The following is a 13,467-nucleotide window of genomic DNA, read 5'->3' on the forward strand; positions in this document are numbered from 1 at the left end:
CAATAGCTAAAACAGAAACAAGGAAACAAGGAAACAGGGTGGTATAACCAGTGCTTTTTCTCCCCCCTAGAAAAATAGGTGTCGGTACTCGCCATTAAGTTATTATAGTGTCACACTTTTTAACAACTGCATGCCCTTGAGTACCCCCTTTAAAAAAGCACGGGGTATAACCAAAAGGCCTTTGTGACTTCAAAACATTATAAGGAATGTCAATCAATTCTGTATTTCTGGTCACAGAATAATAGAATCATAGAATTGTAGAGTTGGAAGAGGCACAAGGATCATCTAGTCCAGTGGTTCTAAACCTGTGGGTCCCCAGATGTTGCTGGACTACAACTCCCATCATCCCTGAGCTCTTGCCTTGCTAGCTAGGGGTGATGGGAGTTGTAGTCCAACAACATCTGGGGACCCACAGGTTGATAAAGGCTGTTCTAGTCCAACCGCCTGCAAGACAGAAATCTCAGCTAAAGCATCCATGACAAATGCTCATTCAACCTCTGCTTGAATACCTCCAGACCTTTGATAAATGAAAGACAACATATTTTTTGAAGAGTGTAGCATTTAGTAGTATTTTAAGACTTTCTGATAAAATGCTTTCCATGACAGATTCATTGACATCCAATGAAGCTAAATGTTGGAAGATTTAGGACAGATAAAAGAAAGCGCTTTTTCATGCGGTACATAGTCAAACTATGACGCTCGCTCCCCTAGGAGGTAATTATGGCTTTAAAAGAGGATTAGACAAATTCACGGAGGAGAGGGCTATCAATGGCTACTAGCCATGATGCCTATACACTACCTCCACTGTTGGAGTTAGCAATGTTTCTGAATACCGGTTGCTGGAAATTGCAGGAGGTCAGAGAGTGCCCTTGAGCTTGTGTTCTGCTCCCTGGTTTCTCGCAGGCATCTGGTTGGCCACTGTGAGAAAAGGATGCTGGACTAAGACGGGCCACTGGTCTGGTCCAGCAGGCTATTCATATGCTATCATCAGTGTCCAGATCACAACTGACGTATGTGAACGTATGCACCAAGTACAGGATGTGGACTCAGAAATCACATACACAGAGAGAGTGCTTGGGTATTGTATGAATATACCAAATCGACTAACAAATAGGCCTGGACATTGTTGTTCTGGGGAAAACAGCCCCAAAGTTAGCCCTTGGTCAGTTTTAGAAATCTCAAACAATGATAATGACGACAGCCCTGTTCTAACTTGCTGTAATTGCTGGTGTAGGGATGATGATGCAGCAGGCTGTATAGAAACATCCAGGTTTACTGTACATTCGTGTGCTGCCCTAATAGAGGGAACAGGAAAGTTCTTCACCTGATGTCAACATTTCCAGGACAGCAGATGACGCCAAACAAAAATGCAGAAAAGCAATGGAGAATATTGCTTGACTAGCAGTGCAGACTAAACGACTTTAACCACTGTGATGAAAATAGCCGTTTTTTATGTACTTATGTTTTCTCTAACTACTGTAGAATTGTCGCATGGTGGGAGGTATAATAAATGAACCCCTGACCCATGAAAAGATTACACACACTGTCTCGATCTCCCCTAGGAAAGCTGGAAGCGTCACATTTTGCATGGATGCCCCCAGCTGCAGACTCCAATGCCTGCTCTTCTTGTTTTCTTAGAGCTTAAAAGCTTCCCTCCCTAACTTCTTGCTTTATACCAATGAGTCCAGGTGTTAAATAGTTTCTTCAACCCATCAAACCGTTTCTTGCACATTCCTGCCACTATTTAGCAACATTTATGTCTCTTTATGGTTGCCGAATTCTCCCCAAACAATTCAGTAGGGAATCCAGGATTTTGGCTTACCCACCCAGCTTCACACAGACAAGTCTTGTTTCAATGGAGCTTCAACCTTTACCCCAAGCATTCATATCTGCATGCATTTTTTTGCATGAAAAATACTTTTAACTAAGCTAGAGTAAAGATGCATACAGCATAAGTACATCTTAGTGTCTGTTCTGCTAGCAATCAAGTACATTTTGCTTTATTTACCTTTCAGGAATCCTTTGGGGATTTAAAATGGTATATACAGTGGTACCTCGGGTTAAGTACTTAATTTGTTCCGGGGGTCCGTTCTTAACCTGAAGCACCACTTTAGCTAATGGGGCCTCCTGTTGCCGCTGCCCTGCCGGAGCACGATTTCTGTTCTCATCCTGAAGCAAAGTTCTTAACCTGAGGTACTATTTCTGGGTTAGTGGAGTCTGTAACCTGAAGCGTATGTAACCTGAAGGGTATGTAACCCGAGGTACCACTGTATAGCAAACTTAGGAATATTAGGTATTTTTTAAAAAAACAATTTTGCACATTTCATACACATTATGAAATATTATTCAGTCATAGCTCCAAAATATTAGCTTATATAACTGAATCCATGTGCTCCATCCCATTAAAAGGAATTATTTGTCTTCCTTCCCTACATTTCACTGTCAACCTTAACTATTTTAATTATTTCCCACAAACTCACTAGAGACTTCCAAAGCAGGTGCACTTTCCGTCTTGCTATCTCTATTTTCACTGCCATTATGTTGGAACCACTTTAGCATCCTTTTTGCTAATACTCAGACATCTAACATATCCGAGTAAGATTGTTAATGAATCCACGCATAAGGAATATCCAAAGTATTGAGTATGCTTGTATGCTGAATTTTCAACCCACCAATGTTTACAGTCTGCTCCTACTAAACCACACTTCCAAATATAGCCTAGAATTTCCTGAATCTTATAGGAATCACATATGTATATATGCATTACTCCATACAGTGGTTTTCTTTTAGACTATCAGCTATTGATATCTGGAACTGTTTTAAAAAAATGTAAATCCATACATGTTCAGCTGTTGTAATTTTTAGATCTCTTTTTCCAGCCTCTTGTAAACTTTCATTCTCAAGTAACACCTTAAAAACTGATTAAAGACCAGTTATAAGTATGGGCTCTTAACGCCTCAGATTTAGTAAACTAGCCCAAAGTACTAATATTCATCACCTGCGGAAGATAAGCAGTTAGCGGGGAAAATGTACACGAATGTGCATTCCGCATTTTTTAAAAATTCCCCTCTGCTAAGATACTAAGTAGAATTAAATACAATCACATTCTTGGAAGCTCAATAGACTGTCATATCTAGAAACTAGCTAGTTTTCCCAACCAATTAAAACACCTATTGAGATTAATGAATTAACAGCTGTAAGAAAATGGACCGTGTTCTAAACAATAATAATGTTACCTGCTACAATAAAAGGTATATGAGGGATTGTGACAGGATAAGAATACCTTAGAACACAAGGATACGCCACTCTTGTTTACTCCAAATTAAAATAAACGATAACAATACAAAGGTGTGAGAATACATTTTTACATTATGTTCCTCCTTTATAACCAGATATCCATTTTGGACGGATACTGACTGACCCACTAAGATGAAGGTGGATATTATTTTTAAATGTTCATGATAAAGTATATACTTCAGGCCAAAAGAGAAATAAGTTTAGCCATTTACTGTTATCTATGATATTCCATATTGATTCTACTGTTCCTGATCTCTTTAAATCTTATCAACTAAAGGACTGTGTTTGTTTGAAATTAAATCCTAGAGTTAGAAGTGACTTTAATCCCCAAATATTTTATTGAAGGTTTCTAAGGAATTTGAAAGAAACTATATCTTGCTTTTACAGCTATGTGATATGAAAAGTCATAAATTCCGACTTGGTTGTTAATCCAGGACGAAGACTAAACTCATTCATTAGCGTTGTGGTTTCTTTTTTCCTTCACTTGCCATATTAATCAATTTTGGGCCTTTAGATAAAAATCCTCCCCTTTCCAATTAGAAAAAGGGTTCTCATTACCCACTGAAACACAACTGGCTCATGGATAACATAAAACTTTGCCCCAATGATATAATGCATTAGTCTGTGCAAAACTGAAGGCGAAGGAATAATTCCGGTGAAAGAACTAAGCACCACTAAATTAAAGAAGTATAACTTTCATCAACTCCACAGACCTATTGTATTTTGCTCCTCTTAACAGTTAAAAAAAAATACTGCACTTGAAATCCTCTCAGGCTGGAACTGTCTGGAATTGGATTTAAAATCTCCTGCCCAAAAAATGCCCCCTTTTTCAAGGCTATCAACATAATTAACTCTATACAGCAATCTTCTGAAATCTGTATTAGGTTCGTATCCTGATCCCATGGCAATTTTGCTTCTGTATGCATTTCTTGCTGACTTTTCAAAGTTGCCTGTACAATCTCTCACTGCTTTGCCCTTGTTCTGTTGCTACTCTAGCGACTGAATCAGCCAAATGTCCTAGCAGAACACAAGAGCGTCATCGATAAAAAAAATGTTTTGTTGTTGCTGTTGTTGTTTAAGGGAGCTAATATGCAGAAACGTCACAAGTTACCCTAACTGATTTGGGAAACCAAGAGTGAGCAACCTATTGTATCCCAAGGAATTAGCTCAGCACAGGGGCTCACTCATATAATTTTGTTAGTGCACACACCCAACCCACGGTTGTATCCTACCCTGACCAATCCAAACTTTTGTTACGCAGCACACATTCACTGTGCAATGCTCCTTACTTTCTCCATTTTGTTCAATACAATTAAATTACAGTTATGCACAGGGCTATAATGGCGATTTTCAATTAGTTCAATTGATTAGATGAAACCTAGAAGTTGTTCCCACAATAGCCTCTTTGCATTATTCCTTCATCTGGGTGTTTACAACTACTTATGTAGGTTAATAGGGAGAGGAAAATATGCATTGCATAGAAGCAAAATCCAAGTGTATCATCTCAGTATCCTCTACTTGATGATCAAGGCTGGTGGTGAGTTTTCTTTTTTTAATTAACAGGTATTAATTAAAATAGTTATGTTACTTGTGGTACTAATTGATAAGGTATAATTGCATGTCTGACTACCAAGGCTCACCAACTATTTCAGCTGTTTGTTTTGCATCTAATGATTGCTGGGAGTCGAGCTTCTGTACTGGAATAAGTCTGAACAGTATTTGAAGAAAAAGTATTCCCAGTCTTCTATTTCAATAAAAGTTTCAAATACAGTGGTACCTCGGGTTAAGTACTTAATTCGTTCTGGAGGTCCGTTCTTAACCTGAAACTGTTCTTAACCTGAAGCACCAGGTTAATGGGGCCTCCTGCTGCCGCTGCGGCATGATTTCTGTTCTTATCCTGAAGCAAAGTTCTTAACCTGAAGCACTATTTCTGGGTTAGCGGAGTCTGTAACCTGAAGCGTATGTAACGAGGTACCACTGTACTGTGCAAGAAGCACCAGTAATATAATTTTTTTTTTTAAAGGATCACAAGGCTGAGGAAAACAGTCTCTTGTCCCAAGGGCTGACTCCTCCATGCATTCATCTCACATCCTCAATACATATTAACGGACCAACTTTTTAACAACCATAGCCTGAAATCAGGGAGGCACAAGGCAAATGCAGGAGGAAAAGGATGCCAGAGGTGCCTACTAGGTTCAAAGAGTTACTCAGCAGCAACAGCCACTGAATAGTAGTTACTGGAGTACATGGCAGGACAACAGGCCCTGGTTAAAAGACTTACAGTCTATAGTTCGACACAGAGAACACAAGAACAGGCTGCTGCATCAGGCCAATGACCCATCTAGTCCAGCATCTTGTTTTCACAGAAGCCAATCAGTTGCCTGTGGGAAGTTGCAGTGGAGAGGAAGGGGTAGGAAAGACCCACAGTATAAGCAGCCTTTTGTAACGCAACTCTGGATATACCGTATTTTTTTGCTGTGTGTCTTATGGAGTGAATGTATGGTCCCTGGAGCCAAATTGCCCAGGGGCGAAAAGCAGATCATGCTTTTTTGGGGGGGGGAGGGGGAAGTGGGTGTTGAAACAAAGCCGCTAATCACCAAGCGATCGGGGAGGGAGATAAGTGAGCTAGAGATAAAGGAGGCTGCCTGGGAGGGGGGAGGTAAAAGCCCATGGATCCTCAGGATTTTTGCATTGGGTCACCCCAAATTCACCATCAGATCACGCAGCATGTCCATGGCTACAGCCTGCACCAAAAACACACACACATCCACTGTTTCGTGGGGCCACAATGGCGCAAAAACGTGGTTACAAAGCATGGATCCACATGGATCCTCAGGATTTTTGCATTGGGTCACCCCAAATTCACCATCAGATCACACAGCATGTCCATGGCTACAGCCTGCACCAAAAACACACACACATCCACTGTTTCGTGGGGCCGCAATGGCGCAAAAACGTGGTTACAAAGCACGGATCCACATGGATCCTCAGGATTCTTGCATTGGGCTACCCCAAACTCGCCGTCAAATCACATGTCTGTGGCCACAGTATGAACCACAAAAATCATACATCCACTTTTCGTTCAATATATATATATTTTTCTGTTTTCCTCCTCTAAAAACTAGGTGCGTCTTATGGTCAGGTGTGCCTTATGGCACGAAAAATATGGTAACTTAATGTCTCTGTCCCCGTAAGATGTTTTTATTGAAAAGGACAGTATCGAAGAGTTACTGTTCTATAAAAAGTTGTGAAGGGCTATAAAGAAGCCAACATTCCATTTGTTTGTTTGTTTTGTTAAAGGAGGAGAACAGAAGCCTTCAAAAAATGGCACAGAAACTTTCAAGGATTGGTTCAAGGAGGAGCTGTAAATATTGTGACAGCCGATTCGGTATTGCTACGTGAATGACGGGGTATCATTAGGAGTGTTTCTTATAAGGGAAACAAATGGGAGAACGATGGAAAAATGCAAAGCTGTCTATGAAATGTCACACTGCGCCCCACTTTAAAGGGTCACTAATCCCACAAACATTAGGAGGAGGACCCAAATCTAAAGAGTGTCTTAAGTTCTCTCACTGTCACCTATATGAAGCTTTGCCTCGACAAAGGGCCTCTTTAAAAGTGCTGTAATAAAGAATGTTGTAGACTGTGTTCATAGAGATTAAGGCAGGTTTTCAACAGGAATGTTGGGCTCGGGGTTCTATCTAATGCTTAAGCAAATCCACTCAGAGATCAGAGGATTTCTGGTCCTAAAGGTGCTCCGGTTTTCTCTTTGCTTTGAAAGATCAATGACAGGTGCCTTACTGGGGCAAAGGTCACAAAGAGGAAGCATCCAGAATGAAACTGACAGGTCTTGCTTACTGGGGGAATGCCCACAATTCTGGACCTTGCTGTGATTCTTCTCTTAAAAGAATGAAAATGAATCCTTTGCTTGAATCAATTTGCTAGAAAACTCTGTATTTTTAACAAAGGCTCTCAAAACGGCATTTAACCCGTTTGCAGCATATCAACTGCAGCTCACTTGATGCAGCATCACAGCTGAGGAGTGTGGACTCGAAAGTCCTTGGTCCTCACAGCCTCTACCCACCCACCTCACCTGCAATATGGTCATGACAATACAGTGGAACCTCGGGTTACAGACGCTTCAGGTTACAGACTCCACTAACCCAGAAATAGTACCTCAGGTTAAGAACTTTGCTTCAGGATGAGAACAGAAATCGGGCGGTGGCGGCGCAGCAGCAGCAGGAGGCCCCATTAGCTAAAGTAGTGCTTCAGGTTAAGAACAGTTTCAGGTTAAGAACGGACCTCCGGAACGAATTAAGTTCTTAACCCAAGGTACCACTGTATTGACCTACCTTGCAGGACAGGAAGTTATAAAAGATTGCAGAAATATACATTCAAAATTATTTGAATAGGCATTGAAAATGCACGTTATAAAAACAGTCATACCTTGGAAGTCGAACGGAATCCGTTCCGGAAGGCCGTTCAACTTCCAAACGTTCGCAAACCAAATCACGGCTTCTTATTGGCTGCAGGAAGCTCCTTCAGCCAATCAGAAGCAGCAGAAGCCCTGTCAAACGTTCGGGTTCCAAAAGAACGTTCGCAAACCAGAACAACCGCTTCCGGGTTTGCAGCATCCGGGAGCCAAAACGTCTGAGTTCCAGGGCATTCGGGATCCAAGCTACGACTGTACTAAGTCTTCAAGCCCTGCTCCACAATCCACTGACTAAAATGCAGTTGATAGGTAAACAGTGCAAGGCTACTGTTTTGGCTTCCAGACTTCGGAAGTATCTAAACTCTTGAACGTCCAGCCCCCACTTTGATTCTGCTTTGGCATTTCATGAAAAATGATACTGCTCAGCAAGGCTCTGGTCCATGACTGTGTGCTCTTCTCTTTCATGATGGTGATTTTACGCTGGGCTCTTTCTTCAGAGCCAGTAGTTTTGATTAAAAATAGCAGAACGTTGTTAGCACCTTTAAATACTCATTAACGTAAAGTAGAGTGGAGAATAAAAGTATTTTAGTAAATAAAATCCACTTCCCTTCTATTTTGAGATGATTATTAATGCAGGCAAGAATTCCAGTCTGGGGCCCGGTACATACAAGAGACTACCTGCAAGGATCCCTTCAAACCTTGTTTTCTATGACTGATTTACACACTTGACTAAGACGAGAAACCCATCTCTAACAAGGACTCCAGATTTCTGTTCATCCTGCTTTGAGCTGGGAACATAGGATAGGCGACATCTAACTTCTCCAGAAGTGCAACACAGCACGACACTATTAGCGTACATGTTAAGAAAGCAGATTTCAGTAATTAAATGTTGGGGCTTACTCTTTCCCAAAGTTCCCAAATGGCCAAAGACACTGCAAATCCTCCTACCCTTTTTAATGTATTTCACACTTATTCAATGTATATGTACGATGGTGAAGCTTGTACAGCTTTTCCTGCCTGCTTTATATTGAAATTATATTCAATATTCACAACGTTCTCCTCGTTCTTCATTTGGATGCTTAACAGGTAATCCTGTTCCAGGCCATCTTCACTGCTACATGCTGATACCTATTCCCACCTTTCACTTTTGTCCGGTTCATCTGACTTTAAGCAAGCATGGACCAAACCCCCTCGATGTCCAACAGAGAAGCTACTGCATTTCTAATACTAAAAAAGTGCTGAGCTATCAGCACTAGAAAATTCCTTTAGACCAGGTACTTCCCGCCCCTGTGTGGCAAGGGGCTTCATATTCTAACTGTAATCAAATATTGGATGGGTAAAAATCAAACAATACAACTTAAAAAACACACTAAGCAAATGAAAAAGTCAGCATATATCCTTGAAGAGAAGCATGGACTAGATCAGCTTACAAACACAACTTACAAGCAAGATTCTTGAACCAGCAAATATTCTGATTTATTATGATGCCAGAGATTCTTTCAAATGCATGAATTCCTCAAGCACTCTGTAAAAGTCCCTTTGGAATGTCACAAGGAAAATTTAGCATTGCGCCACCTACTTGAAACCAGAACTCTGGATCTCAATCCAATCTACAGAACACATCTAGCAGCTTGCAAATGCCCTGTAGGCAAGAGCTTTAGACATGGATAATTTGGAAAGGGCAGCCAGTGAAACCAAAACCCAAAGCCACGGTTTATCCATAGATTCACCAGGTGATCTCAGGCATCTGCCTTGGATCAATTTCTTACAAAATGGAAATTAACAAAAGTCGATGCAATAAGGAAATGTTACATGCCTTAAAGATTAGTCAGGCTACATATCTAAATAAATAAAACGTAATGATCCATCTAGAACTGGCTAATCTCATAAAGTCAGAAGCATCCGGAAAGGAGCAAGAGCTGATCGCCTGAAGTTACTTTCACATTTTACTACAGAAAGCAACACAAGCAACCGGTTTTGTTTTCCATACAGATAGAAACAAATGGAAATCAGTGTCATCTGACTCTTAACTTCATTCCTCTACATATATGACAAGAAACCTTAACTTAGAAATAAAAACAGAAAGTTACTTTCCTAATCCTAACATTATTCTTCTACGTAAACACAGCTTCCAGATTTTAGAAGCTCAAGTCAGATGTGTGAACATGTGGTCTACATAATGAAACAGAATGCCTGATGTTCCACACTGTAGTTATGCATAGGGAGTGATGACACACAAGCAAAATGAAAACTATACACACTTTTCACCAAACAGTTGTCCGACATGCAACACCGAGTTGCTACAATCTGAGTACAAGATTAATTTAATGCTGTTACCAAACATTTTTAGAACACTCATGAAGTACCACAAGGACCCCTAAAGATAATTTTCGCAATACTACTTCAATCCTCTTTTCTGTTTTTAAAAGAAATGAAGTTCTAAAATGAGCCTGTAAAAGGTTTTTAAACAGGCTGGAGATATACATTGTGGATGACTAACCAATCATATTTTAACCTTCCCACAATTTTGCACATCACCTGCAAACAGAAATGTTCCATCAACTGCACCATTTCAGTTCGCCACCCATTCCTGCCTGTTCAGAAGGCTATGGTGGGAGGAAAGATAACCTGTCAGAAACACTGGTGTGGATTTCATTCTGGGTACCCATTTGTTCGCTCTCTGTTGCAACTGTCAGACAAGGAAGGGAAGGGGACTCCTTACGTACACTCTCTTGCTACTCTTAGGACATGAGGAGGGTGTGAAAACTGGTGTTAGCATCTTCTCCCTAAGTGCAAGGGGTGACATTTAAAACAGGAGAAGAATGAGCTTGTGAATAGTGATAAAGTACATTCCAGTACTCCTTACTGGAAGGGAAGAAGATTCCAAATTTGATAGCCAATGCACTCAAAAATGTACATCTGATTTTGGCCTATGCAAACACTACACATCCAAGTTGTGATAAACAGAGAAATACCACACAAAACAAATATTTATATTCCCTGAACTATTAACAATTACAAAATAATTATCTCCAGGAACAAGTAACACATCCACTTAGCTCCCTTTGTTTTTGCTACCGCTTCACAAACGTCTTCCACTATTTTGATGGCAGCTTTCAAATATCACAGCAAATCAGTAACTTTACTTTGCCTCACTGAGGCATGTGTCAAGTTATTAAGTGTGCCTTGTTCTTTCTAGAGAAAACCCATCAAGATTCAGTTTCCGATGCCTCTTTCCCACGACCACTTTCCTTTTTTAAACCCTCTTAGGTTTGATCGCTTCTGTTCTGGCGCTCGGTTCCAAGTTCCTGTTCCAAAAGACCCCTCACGAGAAAGAGAGAGTGTTGCATGCGTCTTTGTCTTTTACAGCCCATTTTAAACAGGACATCTGTCTCTGTGTCTGGCTTATCCCAAAAGGTGCCTCGGATAGACACAGCAGCCCTCTCCCAACTAGGAAACAAGACTGGGTGACAATGTCGTTTTCCAAGAGGCAGGGGACAAAATTAGGAAGGGGGGAAGGAGAGAGAGAGAGAGCGCGAGCGCCAAGGAGGCCCTTCACGTGGTCTCCCATGGGTTCAGTTCCTGCCTTTCCCCCAGATGAATCGGGAGGGGGAAAGGGGGTGTTGTTTTCTCGATCGTCGATGTAAAAGTTAAATGGCTTTATTACATAACTTTAGACCTTAAAGCTAATCCCAGGAAGCGAAGCGGCAGCCTGACCCTCGCTCGCATGATCCAAGTGGGCCACCGGGGAGTCGTTGCCAGAGCTCAGCCCACCTGCCACCGGGGGCCATTTCCTCCCTGCTCTCCGGCGGCCGGGTGATGGGCGGGGAGAGACGGGAGCAGCCCGGAGTGTCCTTCAGCTCGGACAGAGGACCAGCCCCAGGGCCACGGCGCCCTTCGGGGAAGGGGGATCGCCGCCCACCCCCAGCGACAAGGCAGGCCCCCGGCGACACACACAGAGGGAGAGGAGGAGGTTGCAGGGGAGCGGCGGCGGCGGCTGCTACTGGAACCGCAGCCAGCAAACCACCCACCCACCCACCGTGACACGAGGAAGATCAGGGAAGCGGGCTGAGGCGCCCGGAGGGACACGCTGCCTGAAGACCGCCACCGATCGTCCTCCCTCCTGCCCCTCCCCTCCAGGGCCCCGTGCCGGCACCAGCCGGATCCCAGCAGAAAGTTCCCGGTGGCCCCCGGCTGAAGCCTGCGCGCCGCCTCGTCGCCGGGGCGTCCCGCAAGAGCCGCGCCCCCCTCCGCCCCCCGCTTCCCCGGCGGCACCTGTTCCCATCACCCGCCCGCGCCCGGCAAGTTCCTCGACGCTGCGCCCTTCCAAGCAGCGCCGCCGCCGCCGCCTCCGGCTTGTGGGGCTCGCGAGGCTGGCGGCGTCGGCGGGCGGAGCCCCATCGCGCTGCCGGCCGGCCGGTGCAGATTGACGGGCTGACGCCGAACTCGCTCGCTCGCTCGCTCGCACTCACCGGGGCGCTGGCGGGCTGCTGCTCCTCCGTCGTCGTTGCCGGCGCCGTTCGGCTCAAGCGGGCCCACCCAGGGCAGGCGGAGGCCCCGGCCGGGCTGGAATCCGGCGGCTGGAACGCCCCGGGGCGCCCGAGTCCCGGGCTCCACGCTGCTGCGTCAGCGCCGCCTCCTCCTCCTCCTTCGCCGCCGCCGCCGCCGCGTAGCCGCCCGGCTGCGGGATGGGGACTGGAGGCGCGCCCCCTTCTGGGGCCCGCGCGCTCAAGGCCGGAGGAGGGGGCGGCGGCTGCTGCTGCTGCTGCTTCTCCTGCTCCCGCCGCGGCTCCCGCTCCCGCCGCTCCCTCGGCCGAGGAAGGCTCGGCTGCCGTCCTGCCGCCGCTGCTCCGCGCCCGCTGCTGCTGCTGCTGCCGCCGCCTCCGCGCCCGCCGCCGATGTGCTCTAACTCCCCGAAAGCAGCAGCGGCAGCAGCGAGCCCCTTGCTCCGCTCAGGCTCCGTCCTCCCTTCCTGCTTCCTCGTCGGCAGCCAATCGGCGCCCTCCCCAGCGCCGTCCGCTCCGACGCGCCCGCCAATCGCCAGGCACCTGGCCCGCCCCCGCTAGCCAATCTCCGCACCAACCACCCGCCCCAGCCAGGTCCCAGCGCAGCTTGCAAGGCAAGGCAGGCAGGCGAGGCGGGCGGCTCCCAGCGGACACGGCATGGCCACGGCCGCCCAGCCGGGGGAGGGGCGTCCCCACGCGAGCGGCAGCATCCTCCGCGCGCGCCCCGCCCCCCCGCCGCCCAACCTGTCTTCTCGGCAGCCCCGTCGCGCCTCCAGTCCGCCCCATCGCTCTTTTCCCGCCTGCCCAAGTCCCCATCTGCTTTCCTCATCCTCCCCTGGACGTGAGCGGGCGGGGGCGCCTTCCTTCCTCGCTTCGGCCGCCCCTCGTGCTTCCCCACGCTGCTTTCCTCGCGGGGAAGAGAAACGCCTCGAAGAAGTTTATTTAGCCCGGCTCCGTCCGTCCCCCGCCCCCCAAATTCTCCCCCTCCTCTTCCCGCGGCTCTTTCTCGCCCTGTCACACAACGAACTAGCCGTCACCTTGGTCGGCCACCAACAGCACCCTCCTCCTCCTCCTCTTCCATTCGAGCGCCTCTTCCTTTGTTGCATCCAGTCCCCTCGGGAGATCTTCCATATTCAGGTCACCGGCTCTACTTGTCAGTCACCCTCCCCCAGAAGCCGCCCACATCGACCCGAGTCCCTCTGCTTTCTACCCATCTACTTTGCCCAGAAGTTC

At 45.7% G+C, this 13,467-nt stretch overlaps 1 protein-coding gene across 1 annotated transcript in view; it reads right to left on the reverse strand.

Moving 5' to 3' along the window:
* Positions 1–12,691, reverse strand: part of BAHD1 (bromo adjacent homology domain containing 1) — a 65,452-nt gene extending 52,761 nt beyond the window's left edge. The window contains exon 1 of the mRNA XM_083449961.1: positions 12,202–12,691. The gene's annotated coding sequence lies outside the window, so the exon portion shown is untranslated. The remainder of the gene's footprint in view (positions 1–12,201) is intronic.
* Between the last annotated feature and the right edge of the window lie 776 nt (positions 12,692–13,467).

This window comes from Podarcis tiliguerta (genome assembly GCF_965153285.1).
Source record: "Podarcis tiliguerta genome assembly, chromosome: 1".
NCBI lineage: Eukaryota > Metazoa > Chordata > Lepidosauria > Squamata > Lacertidae > Podarcis > Podarcis tiliguerta.